The sequence below is a fragment of the Anas platyrhynchos genome, chromosome Z (assembly GCF_047663525.1).
Source record: "Anas platyrhynchos isolate ZD024472 breed Pekin duck chromosome Z, IASCAAS_PekinDuck_T2T, whole genome shotgun sequence".
NCBI lineage: Eukaryota > Metazoa > Chordata > Aves > Anseriformes > Anatidae > Anas > Anas platyrhynchos.
Genome location: NC_092621.1, coordinates 81,300,666 through 81,314,454, shown reverse-complemented (window position 1 = coordinate 81,314,454; position 13,789 = coordinate 81,300,666). Strand labels below are relative to the sequence as shown.

Sequence of the window (13,789 nt, the reverse complement as noted above, 5' to 3'; positions counted from 1 at the left end):
CCAGAGGAAAAGAATTCACTTGCTTTATGAACTGAAGAAGTAATATGTGTGCATGTTTTCAAATAAAGCTAAGTCTGGAACTAGTTTCGGGTTCAATATCTGTCACTCACTGAAAACTGGACCATCTGAAATCCAACGCAAAGCAGGACTCACAAATGGGATTATTTATTTATTTGTTTTTGTGAAGGTGTAATTGCACTTGTCACTTGAGTCCCAAGCCCTTATAGTCCCCTCACCCTGCTTTAGTTTATACAGTATTGCTGCAGTTGAGCAGCAGAACTTTATGAACACCTGAACATTGTTGATGTAGGCTTACGTGCATACAAGGTAGTTTTATGGCACTTTGTTTGAATTATATTGTTTGAGATGGAATTAGAGAAACCTTTATTTGCTGTCTGACAGCAGGAAAGCTGAAGGTAAATGATATTAATGGCATAAAGACAACTTAGTTGCTCTTGAAGTTGAGTAGTTACTCTGTTGTGTGTTTGGCTTTATGCGTAACCTCTGTTAGTGTTATAAACATGGAAAAATGATGCAAGATTTTTTCCTTGCATACCTCTTCAAGCAAAATAAGGTCACTTGTTATAATTGTCCTCCTTAGTACTGATAAAATTCCAAAGTACACCTGCTGTAGTTTATGTATCTCACATACAGCAACTATATTAGAGTATTAAAAGTGGTATGTACATACCTCCTCTCCAACCTGCCTTAAACCATTAGGCCATGATCCAAATCCCACCAAAATCAATGAAAAGATTTTCTCTAATTTCATTAAGTTTCAGCTCTGATCTGTAGTGACCCTATCTAGGGAAACATGAGCACAGTGCCTTCCTTCAAAACAGCAGCATATTTTGTTTTTCTGTTTTCATTTCTTTTCTTGCTTGACAGCTTAAAGTCTTTGCAGTTCTGCTTGCATAAGCTTCATAGATTTTGCAGCAAGGCAGCAGAATGAATGGTCAGCCTCCTTTGACCCACACACTGTCAATCTTGACCTTCAGATAAGATCTGCTATCAACAGTGGAAAGGAAATATTCATAAAAGCACTTATCCTTGTGCAATACCCAGCCAAAGTGCTGCCCAGGGGCAGCAGATATTTCTTTCCTAGAAGGTCATGTTGTTGTTGGACATGAAAATCTGTAAAGTTTGTCTGGACCGTGTGCTACTCTGAAGTTTTAAAAAGTCTACAAAAGGTCTCTGAGGACAGCATAGTTCTGATGCAATCATCCAGCTCTAATTATAGAAGAAATAGGGCAGAAAGCTTCTGGTGCAGAAAACAGCAGGCACCCTTTTTTGCTTTGATTCACATGTCCTGTGAAGCTGGGCTATCTGCTGCTTCTGCGGTGGATGGTCTGGTTATTGAAGACTATCTGTGCTGGGGCTGAGGAAACAAAAATTACAGTCTGTCTTACTTTCTCTGAAGAGCAATCTCAGCTCTTCAGGGGTACCTGGTAAGCTATGCCATGACCACATGTTTTCCTTTGTCTGGATGCTGATACAGGCTGATATTCTGCCTAGAAGTCTGCAAAAGCCTACTTTTGTGAGAGGAAGGCAGCCATGAAGATTGCTGTTGGTCAATCCTGGCTTGTTCTCCTTACCTGCACCACCACCATGGCCAGCCACCTTCGTGTGTCTGGTCCCCTGTGTCTTTGTGTTTAATTTTTAAGGAAAAGACAGTACCTTCCTGTCCCCAGAGGCTATATCTGTCTTCTGGTGTTTTATCCAAAGCATTGCATGTATAGAAGTGCTTTTGAACCACAAGTAGATCTCATATGAAATGTTAGTTTTCTCCCTCCCTCCCTTGTCCCTAGCCTTATGTTTGAGGGGTTCCCAAAGGAAATAGGGTGAAAGTTTGAGACCGGTACTTTTGGTTAGTTTCTTTTCTGAGAGCGTAGGAGGTTAGTCAAACCAAGGAGTGTCTTCTAAAATTGGATTATCTCTCCCTGTGATCTATGGAAGTTTTTAATGAAAATCTATGGCAGATTCGGAAAATGCAGTCTCTGGGAAATTGCAGTGAGGAGATAGGTCAACAATGCTAATGGATAAAATTAAGGACCAGCTCCCTCTTAATTTCATGAGATTAAAAAAAAAAAAAAAAAAAAAAAAAAAAGTTTAGTTAATGCATGTAGAGTTTAATTTATTTTCTGTCTGAAGTTTAAGACATCAGTTGGCATCCAGGTCATATTATCCAACATTTCCTTGCAACCATAAATGCTAGAAACTTTCAAACTTAGAAAATAAAAATAGGTATGTCTTTTCCAGCTTTTTCCTAATTTATTCTTTTCACATAATTATTTACTTTCCAAGGATCTTCTTCTCTTGATAGTCCCTGGAATATTGTTCACCTCCAGCAAAATCATGGGATTTAGTGACATTACTGCATTAAAAACTAGGGTACAGTCAAAATCTGGGTACGATCAATATGGATAGATTACGTGTACTGACCAAACCAAAGATAAGTGCTGCACAGAGATTGCCTTGTGTTCCCTGACCTCATACAGACCAGGTTCCCTCCAACCTGGCTGTTACTGGTCATCTCTTAGTGCTATCAATGTGTCCTCTTCATTCACTCCCTTTTTCCCTTTTCTCTGCTTCATGGGGAGTGTAGAGGTTCGTGTGTTAGTCCTACGCTCAAGGAATAATTGCACTTACAATAGTGTCAGGTTGCTGGATGTTGTAAATATCAGTTGGCCATGCTGAAGAAAACAATGAGGGCATTTAGCTCCAGATGCAGTCCGTAAGTTCTGAGGAATGCACATCATCTCCATGTCCAGCATGCCTGCATCTCCTCTTCCACTTCCGGAAGCAGATTTTCCATTCCCATTGAGCTCATGTGGCAAAATAATATAACTACACGGGGAAAAAAAGGAAATCTCTGAAATACAGCCAAATGAAATGAGGTGCTTTTTGGCCAGAGAATAGGGAGAAAAGTAAAATATGGAACAGAGAGAAATTGAAATAATGATGGATTTTCTCAGAATGAAATAATTATCTCATTTTCTCCACAAATATATAAAATATATTTTAAGTCTTTGTCTGGGAACTGATACCACCTCAAGGGAGTAGCACATCTACACAAAATATCAGGGATCAGCTAGTTTTCCCAGAGAAACACAGTTTTTCAGGAGCAGGCCTTTTGTTAGGCTTGTGATAACCGTCTTGTTTGGCCCAGATGCACAAACTAACAGAAATGGCAGGATAATTTACCATCTTAATTTGATAAGATACATACACTAGCTGTGTAACAGAAATTGTTCAAAGGCAATTTAAGATGTAACTGCAGAGAAGTTCAGCCCACCGAAAGCTGACCCATGCCTGTATGATACAAGTGAATTGTCAAGAAAATATCTCAGCAGCTCCATTTCTAGATTGTCTGAGGCAAAAAGCTATGATTTTTTTTCTTTCCAGAAAGACAAACTCTAAAATACAAGTATGTGTCCAAGCTTAAAAAGCTGCTGCAAGCAGAAAAAAAAGAATCACTTTTTTTTTTTTTCCCCCAGATAATTTCACCTGACAGTTAATTATGTCTATTGGATAGTGAGGTCTCCACTCAAAAAGAAGACTCAATTTCTGAAAGTTTTTTGTTTGTTTGTTTGTTTAAGAAAAAAAAAAAAAAAAAGATTTTACAAATATATGGAAAATTATAATATGGTTTTGTGGCAACACTTTAAGTGCTGAAGAAGTAACATTAAAAAGATTCACATAAATTCACTGAAACTTCTTAATTCCCTTTTTCCTTTTGGACGTTCTTTAATGCTTCTCCTCATTCCTTTATCAGGAAGGCATGTAAGAAAAAAAAAAAAAAAAAAGTGAAGGGGTTGGGAGGCTCCTCTCCATCTTTTCCTGCATGCTTTTGGTGTTATTTTCATGCACTGTCTGTTCTCCACTACCACTGGCTGAAAAGTCTGGACTGTGGGGGCATGGCTTGCCATGGCATTGCTGCTGGGAAGGATTTTCTCCATCTACCTTTCTAGTCCCTGCATGATTTGGTCTCAACTCCTTGTTTCATATAGATCCCTGCATGCTCAACTTATTTCAGCCATGTGCCAGCCCTGCAGTTCTCAAATTTTACCTTGTTCTTCTTAAAATACTTGGCAGGACTTTTTGACACTGCTGGTAATGAGCTGAAATTTCTAATGAAAATCTGATCAAGTTAATGAAGTTGTAGATTTCTGAAGTCCTTCCGTAGTCATCATGCTCATTTAATTTTTCCACCTGAAATTGCCATGAGGTGTCATTATATGGGAACTAAGAAATGCAATTAAATGTAAATAAGAAATGATTTTTTCTGTACAGAGCTTGCAATTGAGCGGTATATTCTATAATGAGAAAAGAGTACACGCTGTACATATGGAAAAATAAGAGCAAATCAAGATAAATAGACCAAAATTACATTATTTTCCCTTCTTTCCTTCCTTCCCCTTCCTCCACAGCACTCCAGTATCTGGAAGCTGTTTATATCTGAAAATTATAGGAGGATAAGAGATGACCTCCACTTCATCAACACTTCAATATCCGTAGGTACTGCATTGCACTCAGAGATCACAATACTAACCATCCTTACTTACCATGTGGTTTTGCAAATCTGGACTAGCTATAAACAACCAGTAAGAGGCCATGAAGACCTGCTATAAACCGCCCTCCTTTGTCCCAGTGTATTTATCTGGCCAGTCAGGCTCATGAAGCATGGTTCACACTCAGTTTGCTGGCAACTCTGTGTGCAAGTAATAGAAAAGGAGATGGCTATTTTCGTGGGTTAATCTACCCTTCCGCCTTTTCATTGGCATGCATGAACAAGAACATAGGTATGGAACTGTGCTATTTATTTAATGTAAATAACAAATCTAAGGTATGTATACTCGATGCAGGAAATATCATAAACTTAAGCATCAGAAAGGAAAACTTGGAAAAAAAAAGTTTTGATTTTTTTCCTAAAGTTAGTCTTTACAAACTGACATACTGATGTCGTGTTGAATCTATTTTTGGTGTTGAGATTTTCAAAACACCAACACAAAAGATGTGAAGTTCTATGGCAACTCTAATGGAATAACTTTGTTGCTTAATTATGGCCTTTTTCTTGTTGACAGAGTTAATTGGAATGTCTGTCTGCTTCCTCCCAGAATGAGACCTGCAGCTGGGTGACATCTAAGTTGGGACTATCATTATTTTTGACTGGGGAATGTTTCTTGACAATGCGGCAGTGTAGATATGTTTGCCTTTTTGTAGTCATGTATGCGTTTTTGTATTAAAAACATCACATATCTAGACATCTAGTACAGAAATACCAAATATATTGAGTAAAAATGGGCTTCGCTGACATATGACATGGCAGATTGATTTAGTGTTGTAAGACACATCGTGTATGGCCCCATGGTCTGCTTATTTGAAGACATTCATACAGGAGTGTCCTCCTGGGCCTTATGTGTACTCTAATTGTAACAGCTACTAAGCAAAAGAAGATAAACTTGGAAATAACCAAGAGGAAGGCTGATTTTCATTTTGAGAAAGAATATAGAGCCAAACTGATGGAAATACAGTAAAGCACCCTACAGGAGTAACTGGTCAACCAAATTAAGTACGCTAAAAACAAAACAAAATAAAATAAAATAAAATAAAATAAAATAAAATAAAATAAAATAAAATAAAATAAAATAAAATAAAATAAAATAAAATATAAATAACAGTAATAATAACATGTGAAAACCACCTATAACTGGGTTCTATTTCTTCTAGTTCCTGAACCTTGAAGGTTGAATTCGGTGTATTTTAGTTTTTGACTAGAACCATTCGTTTTCTTCCCTGAAAGTGCACAATACCTCCCAAAGTGCAACAACTGCAACAGTATCAGGAGCTGATGGTAACAGCTGAGTCATATGCACTCAAATGAAGGAGCACACACACACAAAATAACAGGACTCTAAGAGGAACCCAGGTATTGTGAAAAAAATAGAGGCAGAGGTTTAAGGCCTGAATCTTGGTGGGTGCTTGGAGTTTTCATCAGGCATCTGCCTCAGGTGTGAGTCAACAAATCCACCAAAAAAGTATCTGGGTTCTGTAGTCACAGAATGAGTTGAATGTCTATGGGGTTGATTTAAAGCATCAGAATTAAATGCCTTAATTCAAACTGTGTGACTGTGCCTGAGAAATAATGGAGGGAAGTGACTTAATATTGCTTGTATTTTCACTAGGAGACACTGAGGTACTCATTTTACCAGTGATGTATAAACATTACATGGATGTTTATATATTCTCCTAGTGAAACACGGACAAAAAGAGTTTAGCAGAGGAAAGGGCAATATTAAGGGTCTACACACATGAGTCTGGTCCTTTCATATCTGACCTTCATGAGTGCAATACAGTTTTTTTATTTTTTAATTTGAAAGTATGACAAAGACCTTAGCCAGCAAAATTAAAGGCAAATACAAGTAATCTGAGAGGGCTTAGCTATTATTCAGGTGGCATCTTGAGATGCAGGGCAGTGGGGAAGGTGGCAGCAGTGGTCACATTTCAAGGAGCATTATTCCTCCCAGGGAAATGTGGAGGTTCAACATTTGTTATTTACCACTATAGTAGTTTCTGTTTCATTTCTGCTGTCACTCGCAGCATTCATACTACATCTGAAGTCAGCTGAAAACTGTTTTTTTGGGTTTTTTTTGTTTTTTTTTTTTTATGAGTTATAAAGTCAATATTCAGCTGAGTGAGTCTCTAAGGCTACAAAACCCGTTGTCTTTCTTTCTTGTCTTTTCTCTTCTTTGTATCTGGCAATATCTTGGAACTTTTACTTCCATATTAACTCTGTTTCCCCTATTTTGAAACTAATTCCAAAAACCTGCACTTTTGCACTTTTTTTGAAGCAAGGAGAGGCCTGTTTGCTGCAGTCCATTAACAGTCTATCAGTACACTTTGCTCTCTACTTATTTACATTTGAGTCCTTGCTTATAATGAAATCATTGCTGCTGAGCATAGAGTATTGCTACATGAACACAGATCAGTTTGCTTGGTTTTTGTGTACATTAATAAACTAGGGAAGATCAAATATCTCATGGAGCTGACACATACAGAACTGATCCTGAAGTAACCTTGTAGTCACTGTTCCAAGTTCAAGAGAGTGTATTAAGCCATTGCTCTGGAAAGGCAGTCCCAACAGCAAACAAAGATGGTGATTGAATGTTAGGTGATAAACGAGGTACAAGATAACAATTAGCTTCTGTATTTGCAAATAAAGCACAAATTCAGGTGGTAGATTGCGTACTTGCAGATAAAGTGTTAATTGGATGAAGAACTTGAAAGCCTGGAGTACTGGAAGCTCAGAGCCATGGACAAGGTGTAATTGTGCTTAAATAGATAATGCAAAATTGCAAGGAAATGAGAAGAAGAAAAACTGAAGTTGTTAATTTAAACATACATAATTAAATGAGAAAAATAAATTAATAGTTTCCATGGTGCTTTGCAATAGCTATGGGAAGTTTTAACTAAAACTGTGTGTTTTTTAACAGTGTTTTATTGTGTTCTATATTTTATTTATTTATTTTTTAACCTAATAATTAAAGCTGATTCCTGACCAGTTCCAGAATACCATTCTCTATAACATTTCTCCAACTAGCTACTCCTGTCACTCTAAGTAATGATTAAATCATAACAAAAAGTTACATCAAGAGTTTACAGAAATATAAATACAGAAATCCATTTATAACTTAGCTTGTAAAAGTGAAGGAAAAAGGGAAAAAAAATAAAAGGAAAAAAATAAAAGGAAAAAAAAAAAAGAGAAAGAGAAAATAGATAAAAAAGAAAAAATACATTAAAAAAAAGAAAGAAAAAAAAGAAAAAAGACAGAAAAAAAAATTACAGCTGGGTAACAAAGAAAATATATTGCAATAAGTGCCAAAGAGAATTTTAGTGTATGCGGCTGAAAAATCTAAGATGGCAAAAAGAGATCCGAAGTGTCTTTACAAAGATAAAAAGATGGATAAAAGGATTTGAAAGATACAGAGGCAGATCTATAAATTAAAAAAATAAAATAAAAAATATTCTAAGAATAAAGCGGATCCTACACACACTGGGATTCTATACATAAATAGTTATGATAAAGCTGTGAATAGACTTACAACCCAGAAAAAGTCAAGATTATTTCTTCTTTACATTTGGAAATAATAAGGACATCTTTATTATATAAGGACATTCTCTAATGAGATTAATGAGTACATTCCAGTCAATAAATAGATGTCAAACAACATATGTCACCCGAATAACTTTTATCCAAGAGTCCTAAAAGACTTGGATGAGGGGAATGTTCATATACTGGTGTTAATTTGTAATAAACCTCAAAATAGAAGGGAAATGCCAGAAAACAGGGAGAATGTTGCTGTGCTAATACTGAGAAAGGACAAGTGGCCTACAGGACTCTTTAATCTAATAGAGGAAGGGATATGAAGAACGTGTGGCCAGCAATTGGAGCAAAACAGATTCAAATGAGAAATTAGTTGCAATATTTACCAGGGAGGCTGGTCAATCTTCAGATGAGTTACCATGGGAGGCTGCAGGACTTGCATCTCTGGGTGTTTTGGGGAAGCTTAACACAAGGAACGGATCAGTCAAAGAGACACCCTTGAGCTCCGTGCAGGAGAGAGCAGATGAAATGCTGTGGCCTCCAATGCTCAGGTGTCAGACTGGTGTGGTCTGATGAGTCCTTCCAGCCTCAAGCTTTGGCAAATTGTGGATCAATAATGGTAACAGCCATCATACTCACAATGGCAACCACAACTGCAACAGTAACAGCAACATACTTATGAATTATTACGTTGTGCCTGAAATGTAAAGGGCCAAATCCTAGCTAAGGGATGTTGCCCAGGAAAGTGGATTATCCTGTGTGGGAAAGAGGTACGGTTTGGGACCTCTGAAATTCTCCCAATTCAACTGAAGCCCTACGGAGAGGCCTTCTGATTCAGAATGGTTGTCTTGAGGTGAGATGAGGAGAGAGCTGACCAGATGTGACACCCATGTCCTGCCATCTTATGATGTGGCACTGCTGGAAAAGGACCACAGCAGCACCTGAGGCCCCTGTGCCCCCTTTGTCTGCTCCCCAAATATGCCATTTCTGTGGAGCATCAGCACCTGCACCCTCAGAGGTGTAGGCAGAAGGGATTAGTCAGAGACACGAGTCCATCACTAACTCTCATTTGTGAAAAACGTAATTGACTATGGCATTCTTCCTTACTGGGGAAAAATGGGGACCCTGTAAGGCATCCATGGTCAGGCTGTAGATGAAAACTTCACAAAGATTTAAAATAATCTAATCATAACTTTGGGTACATCTTCTTCTCCTTGACCTGATCATTATCTTTCATGTAATAAGCACCTACTATCTATCAGATTAAACTAAGCAAACTTTCATTTGACATATCCTGTATAAAACTCTCAGGAGGTTAACGTTTTTAAATGAATGGGATTGTGGAGTACCCTTCTCCCATAGCTTCAAGCGTGAGGCATTGATAAAACCTTCCCGTGGGCCTTTCTGGGGAGAAGCTACCCTGAAGCTGTGGCATGGATGTTGAATCACAGGGGACTAAAACACTCTTTTGCTGCTTCACATCTGGAAGAGGCTCTGCACCTTGTAATGCCTGCTGCTGCTTTCCTCGCTTCCTCACAGGGAGACAGAAACCCCAAAACTTTCTCCAATGTGCTTAGAACTAACATATCAAACCATTCTTTGCTTGCTTTAGAAGAACTTAGTTGCGTATTTTCATGATCAAAATTTTCATGTGTAACTATTCTAAATGTAGAAATCTTTGCACAAATAATATATATATATATATATTTATTTATTTTGTTATTGCGGTTTGCAATATGTGCAACAGTGTAATAGGTTTTGTCATTTCCACATGGACACTCTTAGCAGTTGTATCAGCTATTTAAATGACTGATCAGTTCTTTTTGGTACAGGTACATTTATTTGCCTTTGCAGGCATATTGTTTTGTCTCAAATCTGAAAGAAGATATCTTCTGAAAAATAAAATATACTTTTTTTCTCATGAATCGTATAGATATTGTCATGCTCAGTACAAATTTTATAGTTTCAGTTTAATTTCTCTGTGCTGTGCTTGAGGACAAACCTTCGGATGTTTTGTGTCACATGTACTTTTTTGTAAAAAGGTAATGTTCTTGTTGAACATTTTTATGTTATTCTCCTGCTTCTGGAAAAAAAAAAAAAAAAGGCAAAAAAAGCTACATAAAGCAATTGCAAATGTGCATGAAACTTTCTGGGAATTAACTTGATAAAATCACTAGTGAAAATTGGTTTTAGTGTATCCTTCAAGGCATTAGGATTGTGATTCTTGTTCTCATATGAGGCCTGAGGTGTTGGCAGTGTCATTGCTCCCAGAATGAACTGCTGACAGTTCACCCCAACAGGACTGCTTGCATACCTGAAGTCAGGCAGTGCAGGAGGGTTTGCAGTGACAGGCTCTGTGACAAGCAGATGTACTCTGGCCTGCAAGCTCCTGGGGTGAACAAGAAGTCATCAGCCCTCTGAGGGCAGCAGGATGGGCAGCCCTGTGGTGATGCAGAGTGCGCTCAGGCACCAGAATTGCAAATGTCCCTTTCTATTCCTCTTCCCCTTCTTTCCCTCATGAAGAGCAGGTCTCTGACACCATGACATTTATTTTATTCTCCAGCCACAGTTGTTCCAGATGCCCATAGAAATTAACAGGGGACATTATGGCTAGTCTGGTTAACTCCTTTTTGTTTGTTTCTTTCTTTCTCTTTCCCAGTTTGACATACCCGGTGCATTGGCACAGTCAGTTTGCAAAAGCAAACAGTGAGAAGTGAACCCTGTGCGGGCAAACCATCAGCAGCAGGGGCAGCATCCCTTGAGCATGCATGGGTGTCATGGGCACACGCAGCAGGACCACTGGCTGGCTCATGGGCAGCTGCTCCAGAAGGATGCGTTTCTGCAAGGGATGGTGCTGACATGTAGCAAGGATGGAGCATGATGGTATGGAAGAGCAAAGACTGGCACACCAGTTGGCCGGTGAAGGCTTTCTCCTTCTAAACCAAGCTTTGCAGCCCCAGATCCTGGTAAACGGGTGCCTCCAGGAGGTCAAGAAAGAGCCCGGATAGGCACAACGGCCGAGCACAGTGGTGGTTTGCAGCTCGAGGGCAGAGAGGAGCAGCTGGGTTGGCTGGGGTGGCACAGACCAACAGACCAGTCTGCAGCTGGCTGCCTGAAGTGGTTACAGATGCACCGCTGGACAGTGGAGTTGGAGAAGTGAGCTTTTGGGCCCCAGCTGAGTGCATAAACATTGTCCTTGGCTACCTCATACAGGCTGCTGTTTCCAGCCAGCAGAAATGTACAACTATTGTTACGTTTGCAAAAACACCTGGTCTTTGGTTAAAAAACAAGTTTATTTTACCAATGCCAAGTACTTAATAAAACACTTATTAGTAAAGTATTTTATTCTGAGGTAACTTCTGTTTATTATACTTTTAGAATATGGGCTGTGATGACACTCCTATTTTACTTCAGGTACAAAATACAGATGAAAATACAATCGAAAATACAACAATTCCTAACTTCAGTCTTCCCACGTTCTGAATAAATGTTGGTCTTGCAACAGAACAAAAAGATGTTGGCTTTTATTTTGTTTTGCTTCTGCTTTATGTTGTCTTTAGGAAAACTTTTTCTATTGACATTCCTATGCAATGTGATTCAGGGCGTGCACACTATGGCATATTTTATTAACATGTAAGATGAAATATGCTACCCATTGCAAGCCTTAATAAATATGAAAGCATTGCGCAGGACAACAATGTCTGTGCCCACTGCAGAGCTTTAATTGCTTGGGAAAACTGAGCAAAAATTAACTTCACATCGTGAAGCTATAAAACAAATTAAGGACATTGAATCATCTGCAATGCCTCTGGTTATATCTACTAAATATTTTCTAACCATTCTAAGAAAGCAAAACAGAAGGCAAACCCACCATGAATAGAAACAATAATGGTCAGTAGCAAGCATTGCATGTTGTTTGAATGGAAAGCAATTTATCACTTCTGAAATAAAAGCTGTTTATTCTTGTGTTTCACTGTCTGTAGCAATCTTTACAATTTATCTGTGAAAAAGTGAGGCACTGTACCACTATTAGCATATGAATAGTTGACACACCAAATTGGCTGTACAATAACAGAAGGACATTTACTATTGGTGTTATGCACACAGACAAAGCAGCCATTTTTGGGAAGAAAAATAAAAAAAAAAAAAAAAAAAAAAGAAAGAGAGAGAGAGGGAGAAAGAGGTGGTGAGGGTGTTTAACCCATTGCCTGTCTTTCTAGTTTCACACCACTGCTCTGACAGGGCAGCCTCGCAGAGCATCTGGAAGTCCCCCAAAACACAAGCACCCAGGTTAAATTCCGGGACAAAGATCATACATGATAAATGTGCATCCAGACTAGAAATCCAGTGCAGAACGAGCAATTCTGTGCATCTTTGCCCAAGGCAGGGGGTGGCGGGGTGCAGAGGCTGCGCAGGAATGAAGCATTGCTGTGGTACAGTTTTATTTCACGGGCCTTGGGTCAGATGTGTGAAACTATTTCTCAAAGAGGCTGCATACATAATTGAGGCCCTATGAAGGGCTCTCAGTTGAAGTTGCCAGGCTACATTCGTTTCTAAAGCAGGGCCATTTGTTATCAAATTTAAATTAACTCTCTCAGCGCTGACTTGGGGTTTACAGAACAGCGTGTCAGGTGGTACTAGCTGTTGGAGGAAGGAGGAGCAGTGCCTGATAACTGGCAGCAGCATCATTTCACAAAGAACAGGAACCTTGGTTGCGTTTAGGCCTGTGAAGTGGTAATTTTAATAAAAATAATAATAATTTGAGGGGTATGTTTGTGCCTTATTGTCTCATAGGAGCCATGGCCCTCTCAATGGTTTTTGTTTTGTTTTGTTTTGTTTTTTGTTTGTTTGTTTGTTTGTTTTGTCTTAAAAAAAATAAATCTTGATCTCAGCTTTAATTTGGAAATAAATTAATAAATCAATTAGTAAATCAATACTTGCTGTTGTGTTCCTGCAAGTATACTATGTATTCCTTATTATTATTATTATTATTATTGTTGTTGTTGTTGTTATTATTTAATGAGTTTTCAGCTGTTTAAATATACCAATAGGCATCTGGGAAGATATTTGTAAGTTTCATCCCTGTGTGACCTACAACAGCTGGGCTTGATCCTGCCTTAGTCTTATCTTGCACCAGCAGACCTGGTAGATGTGACTGCAATGAGAATTTTGTCACATTTCAGAATGACTAAGGAGAGAAAAGATGCGCAGGCCAAACGCCCCAAAGCACAAGCATCCCTTCTCTGCATTTAGTGATGTTCATTAGGTTCATGCTCTCCTTGTGCTTGCCTTCAGTAAATATTTTAACAGGTGAGTGCCATTGGCAAAATATTTGTGGAAAGCTTGTAGTGGATAGGGGAAGAGCAACTGGACCGGGGCAATCCCAAGCCCAGTACAGGGTGAGTGGAAAATGGATTGAGAGCAGCCCTGAGGAGAAGAACCTGGGGGTGGTGGTTGATGAGAAGCTCGACATGAGCCAGCAGTGTGTGCTGGCAGCCCAGAAAGCCACCCGTACCCTGGGCTGCACCAACAGCAGTGAGGGCAGCAGGGTGAGGGAGGGGATTGTCCCCCTCTGCTCTGCTCTCATGAGGCCCACCTGGAGCCTGTGCTCAGCTCTGGGCCCCAGCACAAGGAGTACAGGGACCTGTAAGAGGGGACACATAGAAGGCCACGAGGATGATCAAG

General features: G+C 39.0%; 1 long non-coding RNA gene across 1 annotated transcript in view; it reads left to right on the top strand.

Moving 5' to 3' along the window:
* LOC106018304 (uncharacterized) overlaps positions 1 to 12,072 on the top strand; it is a 97,626-nt gene extending 85,554 nt beyond the window's left edge. Inside the window, exon 4 of the long non-coding RNA XR_005261776.2 lies at positions 10,764 to 12,072. This is a non-coding gene — a long non-coding RNA (uncharacterized lncRNA). The remainder of the gene's footprint in view (positions 1 to 10,763) is intronic.
* Positions 12,073 to 13,789: the final 1,717 nt, after the last annotated feature.